Raw genomic sequence first — 18,426 nt, 5'->3', positions numbered from 1 at the left:
TAGGTAGAACACTCTAGTAATTCAGCAGGTTGCTAGGTCTGTGACTATAAGGAGAATTTCAAGTGAAAAAACAACAACAACAACAACAACAACAACAAAAAACAGGAAAATAAGGGAATCAGAAAGGGGACTTTGTTTTTAATCTCCACTCTGCTAAAAGGTAACTCTGAAAAAGTTAACTCACCTATAAGGAGCCAAGCTTCCTCATCTATAAAGCGTACTAGAGGTGAGAAAAGACAGCTAAAAAAATTTTCTAAGGCCCCTCATCGGGCTCTTTGCTCAGCGAGGAGCTTGCTTCTCCCTCTCCCTCTGCCCTTGCTCATGCTCTGTCTCTCTCTCTCTCTCTCAATAAATAAAAATCTTTAAAAAAAGAAACTGAAAAACCCACAGATTAGAATAGAATATTTTTTAATAAATTAATTTTTTATTGGTGTTCAATTTACCAACATACAGAATAACACCCAGTGCTCATCCCGTCAAGTGTCCCCCTCAGTGCCCGTCACCCATTCACCCCCACCACCCACCCTCCTCCCCTTCCACCACCCCTAGTTCGTTTCCCAGAGTTAGGAGTCCTTATGTTCTGTTTCCCTTTCTGATATTTCCCACACATTTCTTCTCCCTTCCCTTATATTCCCTTTCACTATTACTTATATTCCCCAAATGAATGAGGACATACACTGTTTGTCCTTCTCCGATTGACTTGCTTCACTCAGCATAATACCCTCCAGTTCCATCCACGTTGAAGCAGATGGTGGGTATTTGTCGTTTCTAATGGCTGAGTAATATTCCATTGTATACATAGACCACATCTTCTTTATCCATTCATCTTTTGATGGACACCGAGGCTCCTTCCACAGTTGGGCTATTTTGGACACTGCTGCTAGAAACATCGGGGTGCAGGTGTCCCGGCGTTTCATTGCATCTGTATCTTTGGGGTAAATCCCCAACAGTGCAATTGCTGGGTCGTAGGGCAGGTCTATTTTTAACTCTTTGAGGAACCTCCACACAGTTTTCCAGAGTGGCTGCACCTGTTCACATTCCCACCGACAGTGTAAGAAGGTTCCCTTTTCTCCACATCCTCTCCAACATTTGTTGTTTCCTGCCTTGTTAATTTTCCCCATTCTCACTGGTGTGAGGTGGTATCTCATTGTGGTTTGGATTTGTATTTCCCTGATGGCAAGTGATGCAGAGCATTTTCTCATGTGCATGTTGGCCATGTCTATGTCTTCCTCTGTGAGATTTCTGTTCATGTCTTTTGCCCATTTCATGATTGGATTGTTTGCTTCTTTGGTGTTGAGTTTAAGAAGTTCTTTATAGATCTTGGAAACTAGCCCTTTATCTGATATGTCATTTGCAAATATCTTCTCCCATTCTGTAGGTTGTCTTTTAGTTTTGTTGACTGTATCCTTTGCTGTGCAAAAGCTTCTTATCTTGATGAAGTCCCAATAGTTCATTTTTGCTTTTGTTTCTTTTGCCTTCGTGGATGTATCTTGCCAGAAGTTACTGTGGCCGAGTTCAAAAAGGGTGTTGCCTGTGTTCTCCTCTAGGATTTTGATGGAATCTTGTCTCACATTTAGATCTTTCATCCATTTTGAGTTTATCTTTGTGTATGGTGAAAGAGAGTGGTCTAGTTTCATTCTTCTGCATGTGGATGTCCAATTTTCCCAGCACCATTTATTGAAGAGACTGTCTTTCTTCCAATGGATAGTCTTTCCTCCTTTATTGAATATTAGTTGGCCATAAAGTTCAGGGTCCACTTCTGGGTTCTCTATTCTGTTCCATTGATCTATGTGTCTGTTTTTGTGCCAGTACCACACTGTCTTGATGACCACAGCTTTGTAGTACAACCTGAAATCCGGCATTGTGATGCCCCCAGATATGGTTTTCTTTTTAAAAATTCCCCTGGCTATTCGGGGTCTTTTCTGATTCCACACAAATCTTAAAATAATTTGTTCTAACTCTCTGAAGAAAGTCCATGGGATTTTGATAGGGATTGCATTAAACGTGTAAATTGCCCTGGGTAATAGAATATTTTAAACCACGTTTTCTCAGTAACTGATAGAACAAGCAGACAAAAGTAATGTTACATATACTTTGAACTCAATTATCCAGTTTCATCTATTGAGTATACATACAACATTCTTTCATCAAGTGGAAAAATTATCTTGTTTTCACAAGCACAGATTTTTTTTAAATGGACCATATACTAGGCTATAAAGTCTCAACAAATATCAAAATGATGGAAAATGAAAGTATAGTCTAGGGGCTCCTGGGTGGTGCAGCTGGTTAAGTGTCCAGCTCTTGGTTTCAGCTCATGTCCTGATCTCCGTCGCCCTGATCTCAGAGTCATGGGTTTGAGCCCCACAACAGAATCTGCACTCAGTGTGGAGTCTGCTTGAGACTCTCTCTCTCCCTCTGCCCCTCCCACTGGTGCACTCTCTCTCTCAAATAAGTAAACCTTTTTTTAAAAGATATATTCTATACTCACTATGAAATTATGCTAAAAATCAGTAAGTGATAACTAAAATCATTCAAGTTTGAATATCAAGAAACCCTCCTAAATTACACATAGGATCAAAGAAGAAACCACAAAAGAAATCAGAAAATGCTTAAAACAGAAAAATAACACACACAACACAGCAAAACTTGTGAGGTGCAATTAAAGCAAAGCTTAGAGGAAAGCTTAAAACCTAAAGTGCTTACATTAAAAAAGAAAGACCAAAAAAATAGATTAGGCATCCAATGTAATAAGCTAGAAAAAAAATGTAACAAAATTTCAAAAAGTACAAGTATATTAATAATAAAGAGCACAAATGAATGAAATAGAAAACAAAAATATAAATCAAGAAAACCAAGAGTTGGGGTGTTAGGGGACGGGGCAGTTAGCCAAATAACAGTGACAAACTTCTGGCAAAAAGAGAGTTAGCATGAAATATTAGGAAAAAGGGTGAACATTACAAATGCTGGAGAGATTAAAAAGATAACAGAAAAAATTGTGGGGAAACAGATATGTAGAAGCATAAATCAATGAAACTTCTCTGGGAGGCAATGAGACAATATATTAATCAAAATAAAAAATTACACATATCATTTGATGTAGTAATTCCACTGCTTAGAATATTGTCTCACAAAGCCACACAGAAATGGATGTGTAAGACAAGACAGTCTTGAAATAAGTTGAATTACAGAGTCTACACCTAATCCAAATGCCCTAAGTAGGAGATGATTTAGATAAACTATAGAACATCCACATAATGGGTTACTATGAAGTTATTAAAAATAGTAAGGTAACATGCCACATAAAAAAGTGTACATGCATGTTCATAGCAGCATTCTTCATAATAGCCAAAAAGTGGAAACAAGCCAAATATCCATCAGTGGACGCATATACAAAAAATTTTGGAATAGCTATACAATAACTTCTATGACTGAATAACATTTTATTAACTACTGATACATGTTAGAGAACATAAAGGAACCTTGAAATCATTGTCCTAAGTGAAAGAAGCTAGATAAAATATGCCATATGTTGTATGATTCTACTTATATGAAATGTTAAGAATAAGCAAATCCACAGAGCAACAAATTAGTGATTGCCAAGAATAGGGGGAAGAGGGGAGATGTGAAGTGTCTGCTAATGGATACAGGGTTTCTTTTGATGAAAATGTTCTGTAATTACTGGTAACAGTTGCACAATTTTGTGAACTGAAAAAAAAAAAAAAGCCCGACTGAACTCTACCCTTCAAAAGGGTGAATTTTATTGTATATGAATTATATATCAGTTGTTAAAAATTATATAAAGTAGGTATTTTTGTCCTGACATGGAAAGATCTATAACATATATTAAATCTTTTTTTAAGCACGCAAAGAGCAGTTTCTATTATTCATTCTCATTTGTATTTATTTATTTTTTTAATATTTTATTTATTTATTCATGACAGACAGAGAGAGAGACAGAGAGACAGAGACAGAGACACAGGCAGAGGGAGAAGCAGGCTCCATGCAGGGAGCCTGACATGGGACTCGATCCCAGGTCTCCAGGATCACACCCCGGACCAAAGGTGGCACTAAACCGCTGAGCCACCAGGGCTGCCCTCTCATTTGTATTTAAAAGAGGATATATGCACCTACTTTTATTTGCAGAGAAAACATCTGTACACATAAAGACAAAAATAAAAACTAACAATGTCTGCCCCTAGAGAGAGAAGACTTATTTTTCATGGATAGTTTTTGAGTGTTTTAAGTGTTTTGCTACGTATATGAATTATGCTATAATAAAGACTAGAAAGGACCTGAAATATCTATATTGATAAGAAACAGGGTTCCCTGGGTGGCGCAGCGGTTTGGCGCCTGCCTTTGGCCCAGGGCGCGATCCTGGAGACCCGGGATCGAATCCCACGTTGGGCTCCCGGTGCATGGAGCTTGCTTCTCCCTCTGCCTGTGTCTCTGCCTCTCTCTCTCTGTCTCTGTGACTATCATAAATAAATAAAAATTTTAAAAAAAATTTTAAAAAAGAAACATTGCACAATATTGTACTGACCACTACTAGAAATTAAAACACATTCATATTTTGTTATAGTGGGAAATCTCCAGCACATAAGCTAAATCTGGTATCTTGCTTCAATTCCTCCACCCATGAGGGATGCACTAAAATGTTGGTCCTACATACACTTCTAACGAAACACAGTTTTGGTGATGCCTAATATAAAATATAATTCCAATAATGAGAATGCTACTCAATGACAGATTTTTTAAATGTTAGATATGACACTTTCAATCTCTAAAAATCAAGAAATAAAGGATTTCTCCTGTGTCAAGTGAGGAAATTAAAATATTTAAATTATGCTTGTGTCCCCAAAGTTTAGGCAGCAATTGAAACAATTTAAATAATAAAATCTTAAGAGTCCAAAAACAAAAAAAATCTTGAGTCCAAAGGGAGCTTCATAGATCATTTAGATCCCACCACCGATACAATGCTTAATTCTCATCTAAACTATTGTTCCTGTCAAAGGTCAATGAGCCTTTCCTTCATCACTTCCAGGGACAGAAGTCCCTGTATCCTGAGATGACTCATTCCACTGTTCAAAGCTTTATTAGAAAAATCTCCCTTCTTGGGACAACTGGGTGGCTCAGTGGTTGAGCGCCTGCCTTCAGCTCAGGGCGTATTCCCAGAGTCCCAGGATCAAGTCCCACATCAAGCTCCCTGCATAGAGCCTGCTTCTCCCTCTGCCTATGTATCTGCCTCTCTCTGTGTGTCTCTCATGAATAAATAAATAAAATCTGTAAAAGAGAGAAAAAAATCTCCCTTCTTTCTGTTGGAAGCCTGAGTGGCTGGTGTTGAGATAGGCAAGTTCATGAAACTTGGGAGGGTGATGCTGGTCCTGGCTGGATGCTATTCTGGACACAAAGTGGTCATCGTGAAGAACATTGATGATGGCACATCAGACTGTCCCTACAGTCATGCTCTGGTGGCTGGAATGGACTGCTCTCCCTGCAAAGTTACAGCTCCCATGGGCAAGAAGAAATTGCCAAATTGTCAAAGATCAAGTATTTTGTGAAGGTTTATAACTACAATCACCTCATATCCACAAGGTATTGTGTGGATATCCTCTAGGACAAAAAACTATGGTCAACAAGGATGTCTTCAGAGACCCTGCTCTTCAACACAAGGCCCCATGAGACACCAGGGTCAAGTTCAAGGGGAGGTACAAAATGAGCTAGAACAAATGGTCCTTCCAGAAGCTGCAATTTTAGATCAGTTTTGTTGCAGTTATCAAAAAATAGCAAAACAAACAAAAACAAAACAAAGATACTAAAAGAAAATTGCCCTTATAGTGAGATGTCCAGCTCTTTGAACCTCTTATTGAATCTAATCATGTTTATATAAATATACACATACCTATATATATATATATATATATCTTATATATATGTACATTTACTTATTTGTCATCTATTTAGAGGCGTATTTCAGAGATATAGCAGGTGCAGTTCCAGACCACTGCAATAGAGTATCACAATAAAGTGACCTAAATGATTTTTTTTATTTCCCAGTGCACATAAAATTTTTGTTTAAAAAAAGTTGCTTATACTATACTGGAGTCTAGTAAGTGTGCAACAGCATTATGTCTAAAAAATTTACACATCTTGATTTTTAAATGTTTCATTGCTAAAAAAAATGTTAACCAGTATCTAAACTTTCAACAAGTTGTAATCTTTTTGCTGGTGGAGACTCTCACCTCAAAGTTGCATGGCTGCTGACTGATCAGGATGGTGGTTGCTGAAGGGTCAGTGGCCATTGCGATTTCTTAAAATAAGATAACAATGAAGTCTGCCACATCGATACAATCTTCCTTTCACAATTTCTCCATCGCAAGAGATCCTGTTTGATAGCATTTTACCTACACTAGAACTTCCTTCAAAATTGGAGTCCATTCTCTCAAACTCTGCACTCACTTTACCAATTAAATATATGGGAATATTCTAAATCCTTTGTTGTCATTTCAACCATCTCTGCAGCATCTTTGCCAGGAGTAGATTTCATCTCAAGAAACCACTCTCTTTGCTTTCTTTGCTCATCCATAGGAAGCAACTCCTCGTCTGTTCAAGTTGGATCCTCAGTGTGCAGAAATTCAGTCCCATCTTCAGGCTCTACTTCTGCTTCTAGTTCTCTGCCTATTTCTACCCCATCCCCATCTGCACTTACTGCCTCCCTCAAAGTCATCCATGACAGTTGGAATCAACTTCTTCCAAACTCCTTTTACATTGACATTTTGACTTCTTCTCACGAATCACAAATGTTCTTAATGTCATCTAGAATGGGGGATCCTTTCCAGAAGGTTTTCAACTGACTTTGCCCAGATCCATCAGAGGACTCACGATCCATGGCAGATAGAACCTTACGAAATGTGTTGCTTACATAATAAGACTTTAAACTCAAAATGACTCCCTGATCCACGGCTACAGAATGGACGTTGTGCTAGCCGGAGCAAAAACATGAATCTTGTAGTACCCTCGTCTCCACCAGAGCTTTTGGGTGACCAGGTGAGTTGTCAGCTAGCAGTAACATTTTGAAAGGAATCTTTTTTTTTCTGAGCACTAGGTCTCAACAGTGGGCATAAAACATTCAGCAAACCATGCTATAAACAGAGGTGCTGTCATCCAGCCTTTGTCATTCCTGTTAGCACAGGCAGAGTAGACTTAGCACAATTCTTAAGGCCCTGGGATTTCCGGAACCATCCATGATGTTGGCTTCAACTTAAAGTCACGGGCTATAGTTGCCTTGAAAACTTAATGCATCGGCCTGTCCTTTGCAGCTTTGAAGCCAGGCGTGGACTCTTCCTCTCTTGCTACAAAAGTCCTGGATAGCATCTTCTTCTAATAGAAGGCTGTCTCATCTACACATCAAAACCTGGTGTGTCGTAGCAGCCTCTTCATTACCCATCCTAGCTAGACCTTCTGGATGGCTTGCTGCAACTTCCACATCAGCACTTGCTGCTTCCCCTTGCACTGTCACATTATACAGATGGCTTTTCCCTTAAACCTCATGAACCAACCTCTCCTGGCTTCGAACTTTTCTCCTGCAGCTTCTTCCTCTCTTGCAGCCTTCATAGAATAGAAGAGTGTTAAGGTCTTGCTCCGGATTAGGTTTTGGCTTAAGGGAATGCTGCGGCTGGTTTGATCTTCTGTCCAGACCACTCAAACTTTCTCTGTATCAGCAGTAGGCTGTTTTGCTTATGTATCATTCATGTAGTCACTGGAGTAGCACTTTTAATTTCCTTCGAGAACTTTCTCTTTGCATTCACAAGGAGGCTAACTGTTTGGTGCAAGATGCCTGGCTTTCAGCCTGTCTCAGCTTATGACAAGCCTTCTTCACTAAGCTTCACCATTTCTATCTAGTGATTTCAAATGAGAGACACATGGCCCCTTTCATTTGAACACTTACAGGCCATTGTAGGGTTGTTAATTTAAATAATTTCAATATTGTTGTGTCTTAGGAAATAGGGAGGCCCCAGAAGAAGGAGACTGGAGAACGTGTGGTCAATGGAGCAGTCAGAACACACACAAAATTTATAAATTAAGTTCACCATCTTATATGCATGCATTTCATGATGCTCTAAAACAGTCAGAATAGGAACATCAAAGATCACAGATCACCATAACAAATATAATAATCATGAAAAAGTTTGAAATAGTTCAAGAATTGTCAAAATGTGAAACAGAGACATACAAATGCTTTGTAAAAATGGCACTGACAGACTCAATGCAGGGCTGTCACAAACCTTCAATTTATAAAAACACAATATCTGTGAAGTGCAATAAAAGCAAAGTACAATAAAATGAGGTGTGCCTATATATAAAAATTTACCTTGGGTTAAATAAATTATGAAAAAGTCTAAACCAAGCACTACTGTCTACATTTTTACACTAGGAGCATGACTTTTCAAACTAAAAATCCACAAACTCAAGGATCTTACTCACTTAAAGGGTTTGGAAGTTAGTTTTCTGACTTCTTTCCTTTTCCCTATGTATTCATAGGACAGAACTGAAGTACATTTTTGAATGGAAGTATATTTTTAAATGACTAAATAATTACATTTCACAGAACTTTATCTGACCCTCTTTTATTAGAGCAGTAACTTTCTATTAGCAATAATCGCGCCTCGGATAAACCTCATTGGCTACGATACTGCCACTGCGCAAAGTTGAGCAGTAACTTTCTACCACATTCTATAGTTACTTTTGTCCTTGCCATCCCCCCACCATAATTTTGGAGCAGGCTCTAGGACACAGTCTCCCCTCACTGTACCAGCTAATGGAAAACACAATGGCCTCAAGATCAGGGAATCTGAATTCAAGTGCCACTTCTTTCTAAGTAGTTAACTCACCCAAGTCTGACAACAATCTCTGGGCTTCAGATTCTTCACCTCTCAACTGAGTGGAGTGATATGTATGTTCACATTCGGCTCTGAATATTTCATTATCCTAAGATAAATTTTATCTCTGGGGCCATCAATGGCCCCTTCTAGCAGTATACCTCAACTCTAGGAGCAAAAGAAAGGCTTTGCCACTGCAATTATTTTGAAGCCATGTTCTCTAACTCCTTTAAGAGGAAAACAACAGAAAAGACAAAGTAAAATCACAGTGAGATACTAAGGTACCAAGGAAATTCATTGCTAAAGCAGCAAGTCTTTCAATCAGTCCAATCTATATTTACTGTTTCAGGACATGTAAAACAATAATGTGTGCCAATACAATATGTCTCTAAAGGATTTTAAGAAGAATTATGTGTTTGCTAGTTAACTAATGCTGCAATAACATGCAAGTTTAATCATTACTTAAGCATTATAATTACATTACTAAATTCAGTATGACACTAGTCTTGCACTCTTACTCTAAGATTTTATTCTCTGTGAAATCTGTCATCTATACATCCGTCCTCTTTTATTGCCCTTATCTCAAGGCGTATCTGTTTAATATATGCAAAATTTTAAAGGTGTAACAGACTCTTGAATGGGGGTGTGTGTGATGCCTCTTGAATTAGCACTTTGCCTTCTAAAGAAATGTTGCCTATATAAAGATACCTTTAAACAAGATTACTACTAAAGTAAAATGATGGCATACAAAGCTACTCCAAAATGTCTCAGTCAGGATAAGTCTCCAGGTTCAAATTCTGAGATGTAATTAAACCTTAATAATTAGTAAGATTTCAGAAACACCGAAAATAAGTCAGTCAAACTTCTCCTTTTGAAAAGATGAAGTAGATGTCTTTCTTCCTATTCCTCCTACAAAGTCCAGCCAAAAGCCATGGGTGTTATATACAAAACAAATACAAGAATGCTCTGAAAGGTGGAGAGGAGAGGCAGACTGGCTAGGGAACTCAGGAGCAAGGAACAACATAGTGGTGAGTTTTCTACTAACCTCATATATTCCCGGTGTGAAGCTGAAGCTGAAAACCCAGAAATGACAATGAGCATGAAGGGGGGGAAAAACCCTAAGAAAGGTATGTTCACCTAACCAAATCATCAGGAAAGGGGCAGCTTAGCAGGACAGAACACTTTTAGACAAGAACTGTTCTACTCCAGCCAAACACCACAGAAAAAATCTAACTATCCCCACATCACTAAAGGCTTGGCAGGGAGCCTAAACTTCCACCCTCACAAGGCTGTAATGAGGCACATTAGCCCCTGATGGGGTGGTGTGAGAGGAGGCCGGCTGGAGAGTCAGAATTTGCACATCGTCCAGTGGTAATGTGGCTATCTCCTGCCATTGCACCAGTGGAGACCATGCACAGAGCAGTAACAATGCACTCCTACCCTTTTCAGTCAGGGATGTATCACTGGAGGCCTTATAAGGAACCAGTACTCCCACCTTCACCCATCAGTAATGAAGAACTGACCCCTCAAGCATCAACAGAGGTCAACTGGGGAATGTGAATGTCTAGACCCACCTGGCAATAATGAGGCACCATTGTCCTCAACCCTGACAGAGTGGTGCCAGGAGAAGCTGGGTAAAGCAGAAGGCTTAAATGCAATTCCAAATCTTGTGACATGCTTAAGATGTCCAAGTCTATATCCAAAAAAAAATCACTCATACCAATAATCAAAAGGATCTCAAGCCGAATGACAAAATAAATAAATGTCAACATCAAGATGACAGAGATGTTAACATTATGTGACAAAGATTTTCAAACAGCCATCATAAAAATCCTTGAACAAGCAATTATGAACATGCCCGAAACAAACGAAAAAATGATCTCAGTGAACAGAAATAGAAGTCACAGTAAAGAAATAGAAAATATAAAGATGCATGTAATGGAACTTTTAAAACTAGAAAATACAATAACTGAAATAAAATACTCAGCAGATAGATTCAACAGAAGAATGAAAGGAGAAGAGAATAATCAGTGAACTCAAAGACAGAATAATACTAATTAGCCAACCTAAACAAAAGGGAGAGAAAAAACAAAGAGAACATCAGGATTTGGGGGACTGTAATGCAAGATTTAACATTCATGCCATCAGAGTCCGAGAGGGAGAGAAAAATAGGGTTCAGCTGAAAGAGTTCTCAAAGGAATAATGGTTGGAAACTTACCAAATTTGGCAAAAGAAATAAGCCTACAAATTCAAGAGGCTGTGTGAACCCCAAATTGGGTAAATCTGAAGAAATCTAATCTAATATACACCACAGTCATACTTTTGACAAATAAAAATATCTTGAAATCAGAGACAGAGAAATGCCACCTGACCTACAGGATAGAATAATTCACATGACAGATTTTTCATCAGTAAGCCATGGAGGCCATAAGGAAGGGGCACACAAGATTTTTCGAGTATGGAAAGAAAGGAACTGGCAACCCAGAATCCGATATCCAGCAAAAATATCCTTCAGAAATGAAGGAGAAATCAATGTATTCCCAGATATGGAAAACTCTGAATTTGTTACCAGCAGACCAACTCTAAAAGAAAGGCTAAAGGAGGATGTCTAAACTGAAAGGAAATGATAAAACAAGAAATCTTGCAATATCAGGAAGAAAGAAAGAACATGGTAAGAAAAATATGGGTAAATACAATAGATTTCTTTCCTTCCTTATTGAGTTGTCTAAATTGTGTTTATGAAGATAGGATAGTTCTATATCTTGATGTGGAGGTGGTTACATGCATATACAATGAGACAAAACAGTATAGAATTATAAACACTTTGTACCAATGTCAATTTTTTAGGCTTTGATAAAGTACTACAGTTACATTGGGGAAAACAAGGAGAAGGACACATGATTTCTTTCTGTTCTGTCTTTTCAAGTGCCTGTGAATCACTAATTATTTCAAAATAAAGTTTAAAAAAAAAACAAAATAAAGTTTTTTAAAAGTCTAATTAAAATCAAGGTATTTCCTAATTAATACTGAGGCAATTCAAAACAAATCCTATCAATAAGAGGTAAGGCAAAATCATTCAAAGCCTGGTGGTTAATTTTTGTCATTTTCTTTAGTTATTTGTCCAAGTACTTGACAACAATAACAAGTAATTTACCTGACAAAAATGTCCCCTATTCTTTGATAGCTATTAAGTTGCTGATGTTGTCACCTACCTCATTCTTTTGATGTTTTTTCTTCTATAGATGTTTGCTTTAAATAAAATAGCTGGAAAAAATTTAAACTAACAGCCAAGATTCTTTTGAAAATCAAATTATACTATTTATATAAAATAATAATAGCTAGCATTCAGTGGACCTTAAAATTTTGTAGGTACTGTGCTAAACACTTGCATGCATTATTTTATTCTTTTCACAGATTTATTTGCTTATTTTTGAGAGAGAGGGGGCAGGGGAAGGGGCACAAGAAGAGGGAGAGAGACAATCTTCAGCAGACACCCTGCTGAGTGGAGAACCTGATGCAGGGCTTACCTCAAGACTCCAAGAACATGACCAGAGCCGAAATCAAGACTCAGATGGCTAACCCACTTAGCCACCCAGGCATCCTTATTTGATTCCTATAAAATTCTTTGTTTTTTCCATTTGAGACAAGGCAACCATAACCCAATGAAATTAAGTAACTTGCTTATTAACACGCAAGTAGCAAGTGGAAGTCTAATTTTAAGTCAGGCTTAGAGCTAATACACTTAACTGCTACTATAATTCTTAAGACTACAATGATTAAGTACGATTTTATGTAATACATAGGCAGCCTGTGTGCTGATGTTTATTGAAAGATTCCTATTAAATAATATACTGCAAATTATTTTAAGTATTCCAATTAGTATTTCAATCACATTGGGAACTAGAACAAATGAATTTTTAAAAATACATTATAGCTAGGAGATCATGAGAACTGATTTTATGTCTTAAAGGCATATTCAATAGCATGACTTTCCTACAATAACAAGTCTTATAATAGTATATGATGCTGAAACTAGCTGTTAATGGATTTTCATGTTTTTATAAAGGCATAAGAAGCTTATAATGGGCTAAAGTTTACCAAATTTTCTAACACAGTAGGGGGTGAGGGGTCAGAGGAAAAATATACTCTTTTATTTGTGAAAATGCTTTTAATTTTCGAAAGCCAACATACAGTTAACTTTAAATCATGCTGAAGTACAAAACTACTATAGAATATGTATTGACACTTTTAATTGTACAACATCTGAAACAAACATTTTTTGGGTAAGCTTCCTAAAATGTTTCATAAATATGCTAGGCTCAAATAAACACAGCTTAAATGAACCTTCATTTAACTGGATTTTTCCCTGTAATTCTTAGGAGAAAGATAAATATCAAACTCTTCTCATAGAGGACCTTAAAAAATGATTAAGTATTCAATATATGTTTCTGAAGCTATAAACTTAGACTTTTTTGAAAGCCTACATTAAGCCCATCTACAGATCCCTTCACAGACACACATATATTGCCCTTAAAGAAGTACACTCATCCCTAACCATATAAATATTTTCCATTTTTAGATAAAGTTAGTATATATCTCTATTGTTCTCTCTTTGCTTCTGTTTTGCACCAAAGTACAATATTCCATTCTAGTTTCCTAAGAAAACATTTTTAAACAAAAATAGTTTCCAAATGCATTGAGAGGTTCATGCCACTTCATGTTAATTGGCTGGACTGGCAAAAGAGCAAGGCCTGGTGCTGCAGCTGCTACCACATTCTCAGTTACTTCCGGAATTTGTACAGCTTAATAGTGTGACGTGAGAGTTTATGCAATTATCTACAGTATGTCACGTCATGACTAATATATGCACGTTATAATATTACAAACTTGCTGCTTGGGCTTACTTTTTCCATTAAGAAAAAAGCAGACATGTTAATTATCACAGGAACTCCTGCTGTTTCATATTTTTGCCATCGAGCAAAAACTTTGGAATCCACTAAGTTAATGTTTTTTAGTCAGCATGTTAGACAATGTGCCAGTTTCACGACCCATTTAGCCTTCAACTCAGTCCACCTACCAGTCAAATAAAACATGCAAAAATCATTTTCATTATATCAGTCACCAACTCAAAAAGTGCCAGTGGTTTCCTTCTGCAGTATGGTATTCAAGTCCCTCCATTTTCTGACTCTATTTTTCTCCTCTCTCTTGTTAGTAAATACCATTCAATGGAACAGATCCCAACAGTCACCTATAAATTCTTATATGTGCACTTTTTTAAGGGGGGAGAGGTAAAGTGAGAGGGAATGAAAGAACCTTTTTTTTTAAAGATTTTATTTATTTATTCATGAGACAGAGAGAGAGAGAGAGAGAGAGAGAGGCAGAGATAATAGGCAAAGGGAGAAGCAGGCTCCCTATGGGGAGCCTGATATGGGACTCAATCCTATGACCCCAGGATTACGACCTGAGCCAAAGGCAGATGCTCAAACACTGAGCCACCCAGGAGCCCCAGAAGGAGAGAACCTTAAGCAGGCTCCATGCCCAGCAAGGAGTCTTACACAGAACTCGATCTCATGACCCTGAGATCATAACCTGAGCCAAAATCAAGAGTCAGAGGCTTAACTGACTGAGCCACCCCAGGCATCCCTTATATGTGTACTTTTATTCACACATTGCCTACATCTAAAATATCCTCTCATATCAAAATCCTTCCCAGCCATCAATACTCACCTCTAAACCTAAGGCTATGGTTGAACCTACCTTGACCAGTCCAGCCTTCTCTACTCTTTGGGCACTTTTTGTCAATCACATTTTTCACGTCTGTACATATCATCTACCCAATGACACTGCAAGCTCCTTGAACACAGAGGCCCTTGAGCAAGTGATTTAACTTTTTCCTCTCCAATATATTATATACCTTTCTAAAAGCAGTAGGGTTGGAATAGATGATACCTAGGGCTCCCTCTTGCTCTGAAATTCTACACATCTATTTTTTGCATCTCCTATAATGTATATATGTTTTAGTCATCTGATAAATATTTCAAGCTGTCTATTTTATTTTACCAATGCCTATTATAAACTGACCCAGTCCTGGCTACTGAGTAATATTCTAAGTACGGCAATTTCCAAATGACAAAAGAGCTCCCAGCTTAATCAGCCACAATTAGTAAGCTAAATAGCCATTCACTCATTTTCTCACTCAACAAACAGTAGTTAAACATCAGGATCAGGTATCATAGCAGACAACATAGAGGTGACTGACCTGGCCCTTGTCCCTCAGTGGGAGACACAGGGAAGTAAAAGCACTCCTTGTAATAAAGATCACAAAAGAAAGACACATATGATACTATAAAAATATATGAAAGAGACAATGAGCAGCAGCTGTGAAATAGAAGAGGCTCAAGGAAATGTTCCCAGGACGGGTGACAACTAAACTCCTGAAGAACAAAAAGTAGACATCATTTCAGGAAAAGTTGCAATTACAAAAGTATGAGGGCAATAGTTGGCAGAAGTGCAATTTAGAATGCAACATTAGGAGGGCTGAGAGAGGAGCTAGAGGGAGAGTCAGGAGCCAAAATCTGTCATGCTGACAAGTTTGGATTCTAATTCTAAAGCAACTGGGTACCCAATATTTATGAAAATAATATTCCCAGAGAAATCACAAAATTTGATGTGAGAGTGTACAGCAGAGACTGTGAGTTGCCCCCCAATACCTTTTCTTTCCTTCTAATAAAATAATATTAACTGGGCACATGGCCACATAGTTAAGGACCACATTTTCCAGACTCCCTTATAGCTAGGTGTCACCACAGGACTAAGGTCTGGCCAGTGGGATATATGAGAAATGGATATACACAAACTGTTAAGCTATATCCTTAAGTGGAAGGAGTGTCTTATCTCCTGCCCCTTCTGCCATCCCTTTGGTTAGAATAAGAATGTGATATTGAGTTAAAGCAGCCAGCTCTAATCACAACATGGAAGATGCTCTTTGAGGATAGCAGGACAAGACAGAAAGAGCCTAATAACTGAGGAGCTGCCATCCAACCCTGATGTGGGAAAGAACAAGCTTGTTTAAGGCACTGCATTTGGGGGCCTTTGTTACAGCAGATAACTTCTATCTACATGACTATGCAGTGGAATTTAAAACTGGATCTGAAGGACTCCAGAAATGCTCATACTTACCAATAACACCAAACAATAAAAAAGTAGTTCTAAAAATAAATGAATAGACAGATAAGGAGTTCTAGAATTCCCATCTTTCAAGTTTTAGTGAGCATGTACAGGTTATCAGAATGTCATTATGTTAAAACAATGCTAAGTAGAGTAAACATGAAGAGAAGGCAAAAAATGGGTTGTCAGCATGAATTACAGACCTATATAATGTGGTCAGGACAGTACAGCAATGGGCTCATGTTAATTCATGGTTTTAAAAAAGTAGTTCTGTTGGGGGAGGCACAGTTGGTTATGTGTCTGCCTTTGGCTTGGGTCATGATGCCAGGGGTCCTGGGATCGAGCCCCACATCAGGCCCCCTGCTCAGTGGGGAGTGTGCTTCTTCTCCCTCTGCCCCTTCCTCTCTCATTCTCTCTATCTCTCTCTAATAAATCAGTAAAAAAAATCTGTAAAAAGGAATAAAAAGTGGTTCTGCTGGGGCACCTCAGTTAAGAATCTAACTCTTGATTTCAGCTCAGGGTCGTGAGATGGAGCCCCCACATCAGGCTCCTTGCTGGGCACAGAGTCTGCTCAAGATTCTTTCTTTCCTTCTCCCTCTACCTCTTCCCCCTCCCTCTCTAATTTTTTTTAAAGTGATTCTGTTAACTAAAACCCAAAACCCAAACTAACCAACAAAAATCTTCAGAGGCACAGGTCTAACCAAATCATGGAAATGTCAGACAAATGGTTAAGACTTCAGTACCTATGGAAGTAACATTTTTCTTTTTTTTTTTAATTTTTATTTACGTATGATAGTAACAGAGAGAGAGAGAGAGAGAGAGAGAGGCAGAGACACAGGCAGAGGGAGAAGCAGGCTCCATGCACCGGAAGCCCGACATGGGATTCGATCCCAGGTCTCCAGGATCACGCCCTGGGCCAAAGGCAGGCGCCAAACCGCTGCGCCACCCAGGGATCCCGGAAGTAACATTTTTCAAACAGGCAGGACCATTAGGTGCCTGTCACGTCATACTATGTCATGGAAATTACCTATTCTTATACAAATCCTTTGGCAGCTTGTATTTCCACTATTTCTGCAGTTGGAAATTAAATGACGATGGTCACAACCATGATCTTACAGTCTCCATTAAGTTACTGGAAAGGGATATAGATAACAATCAAGAAGGTACTTGGGGGCACACAAGGATTAAACAAGGGTTTCTAACTAAGGGCAGCACTTCAGCTTGATGGAGCTAGAGACCAGCTTTCCTTTTCCTCCTTATAGTTATGACTCCATACACCAAGAGCCAAGGAAGATGTGCTAGACCTTCTAAGGCCTTTCTGCAGAATTTGAGAAGAACAAAGAAAATGAATGGGATCCTGTGACTGTCTCTGGGAGTAAGAGTAGGTTTTTGCCTTGTTCACCTCTACAGCCTCAGGACATGGGTCAGAAGGTGCTCGCTAATTTTTCTTGAATGAATTTACATGAAATAACTCATTTCCTCTCATCAGAGAGTGTTGCCCTGTATAGTAAGGCTAATTAAAGCCAGCGAAAGTCCTTTATATGCAGGGAAAGCAGATTCATCCTTAACACAGGTAAACAGATCTAACCCACACACAGTCACTTAGAGCCATTCTCAACTCTTACGGAGTCTACATCATTTTGGGCACTAAATTAAGCAGAAAATCAAACTACTGTGACGTTTATGAGAATAATGTAATGGGTTCATTTTTTAATATCAGTGAATGATATCTCAAGTCATAGAAAACTGGTTATTTCCATCACTCTCAATCTTCTCTTCTAAATGAGTGATACTTTCTCATTGTCACAATGGCCCTCTTAAGCCAGACAAGTTTGGCTTGTCTTAAATCAGCAGATTTCTGACCCCTTTCCATATAGCCCACTATCATAATGGCCTAATAAACAAAATTAGCAATGAAAACAGGCAGCATCAAAATAGACATCGAAACTCCTAAATCAAGCATCCTTTTTTTTTTAACTTCACAGTATCTCATATCCTAGGTGACTCTAGGTGATGTGAACTATTAATCTCTATGATAAAGATGCACTTCCACCTAATTAATCATAAAGGTATAGTTTTCCTCTTCTGGTGACAGCAGTGCACCTTGTCTAATTCTATCCTACCCACTAGCTGCAAGATCATGACAACATCACCACACATGATGAACACAGAATCCATTTAAGGAAATAAAAAATATATTCAGGGAAGAGTAGGAGGATCCTGAGCTCACCTCTTCCCACAGACACACTGAGGCTTCAACTACATAAAATGCAACATACTCTGAAAATGACCTAAGGACTATAAGAACAGCTCTTCCACAGCTAGAGTAAACAGCTGTGGAAAAAAGAGCAGGAAGGGCAGAGATGTGCTCTGTAAACAAACA

General features: G+C 38.3%; 1 protein-coding gene, 1 non-coding gene and 1 pseudogene across 13 annotated transcripts in view; 1 reads left to right on the top strand and 2 right to left on the bottom strand.

Annotated features, from left to right (window-relative positions):
* KLHL13 (kelch like family member 13) overlaps window positions 1-18,426 on the bottom strand; it is a 210,756-nt gene that overhangs the window by 171,585 nt on the left and 20,745 nt on the right. The window lies entirely within an intron of this gene.
* LOC140627923 (large ribosomal subunit protein eL27-like) lies at window positions 5,349-5,754 on the top strand (annotated as a pseudogene).
* LOC140628966 (U4 spliceosomal RNA) lies at window positions 8,571-8,707 on the bottom strand. Its single transcript, XR_012026873.1, has one exon. It is a non-coding gene; the product is annotated as a U4 spliceosomal RNA (small nuclear RNA).

Source organism: Canis lupus, chromosome X (genome assembly GCF_048164855.1).
Source record: "Canis lupus baileyi chromosome X, mCanLup2.hap1, whole genome shotgun sequence".
Lineage (NCBI taxonomy): Eukaryota > Metazoa > Chordata > Mammalia > Carnivora > Canidae > Canis > Canis lupus.
This window is presented reverse-complemented; position numbering and strand designations above follow the sequence as displayed.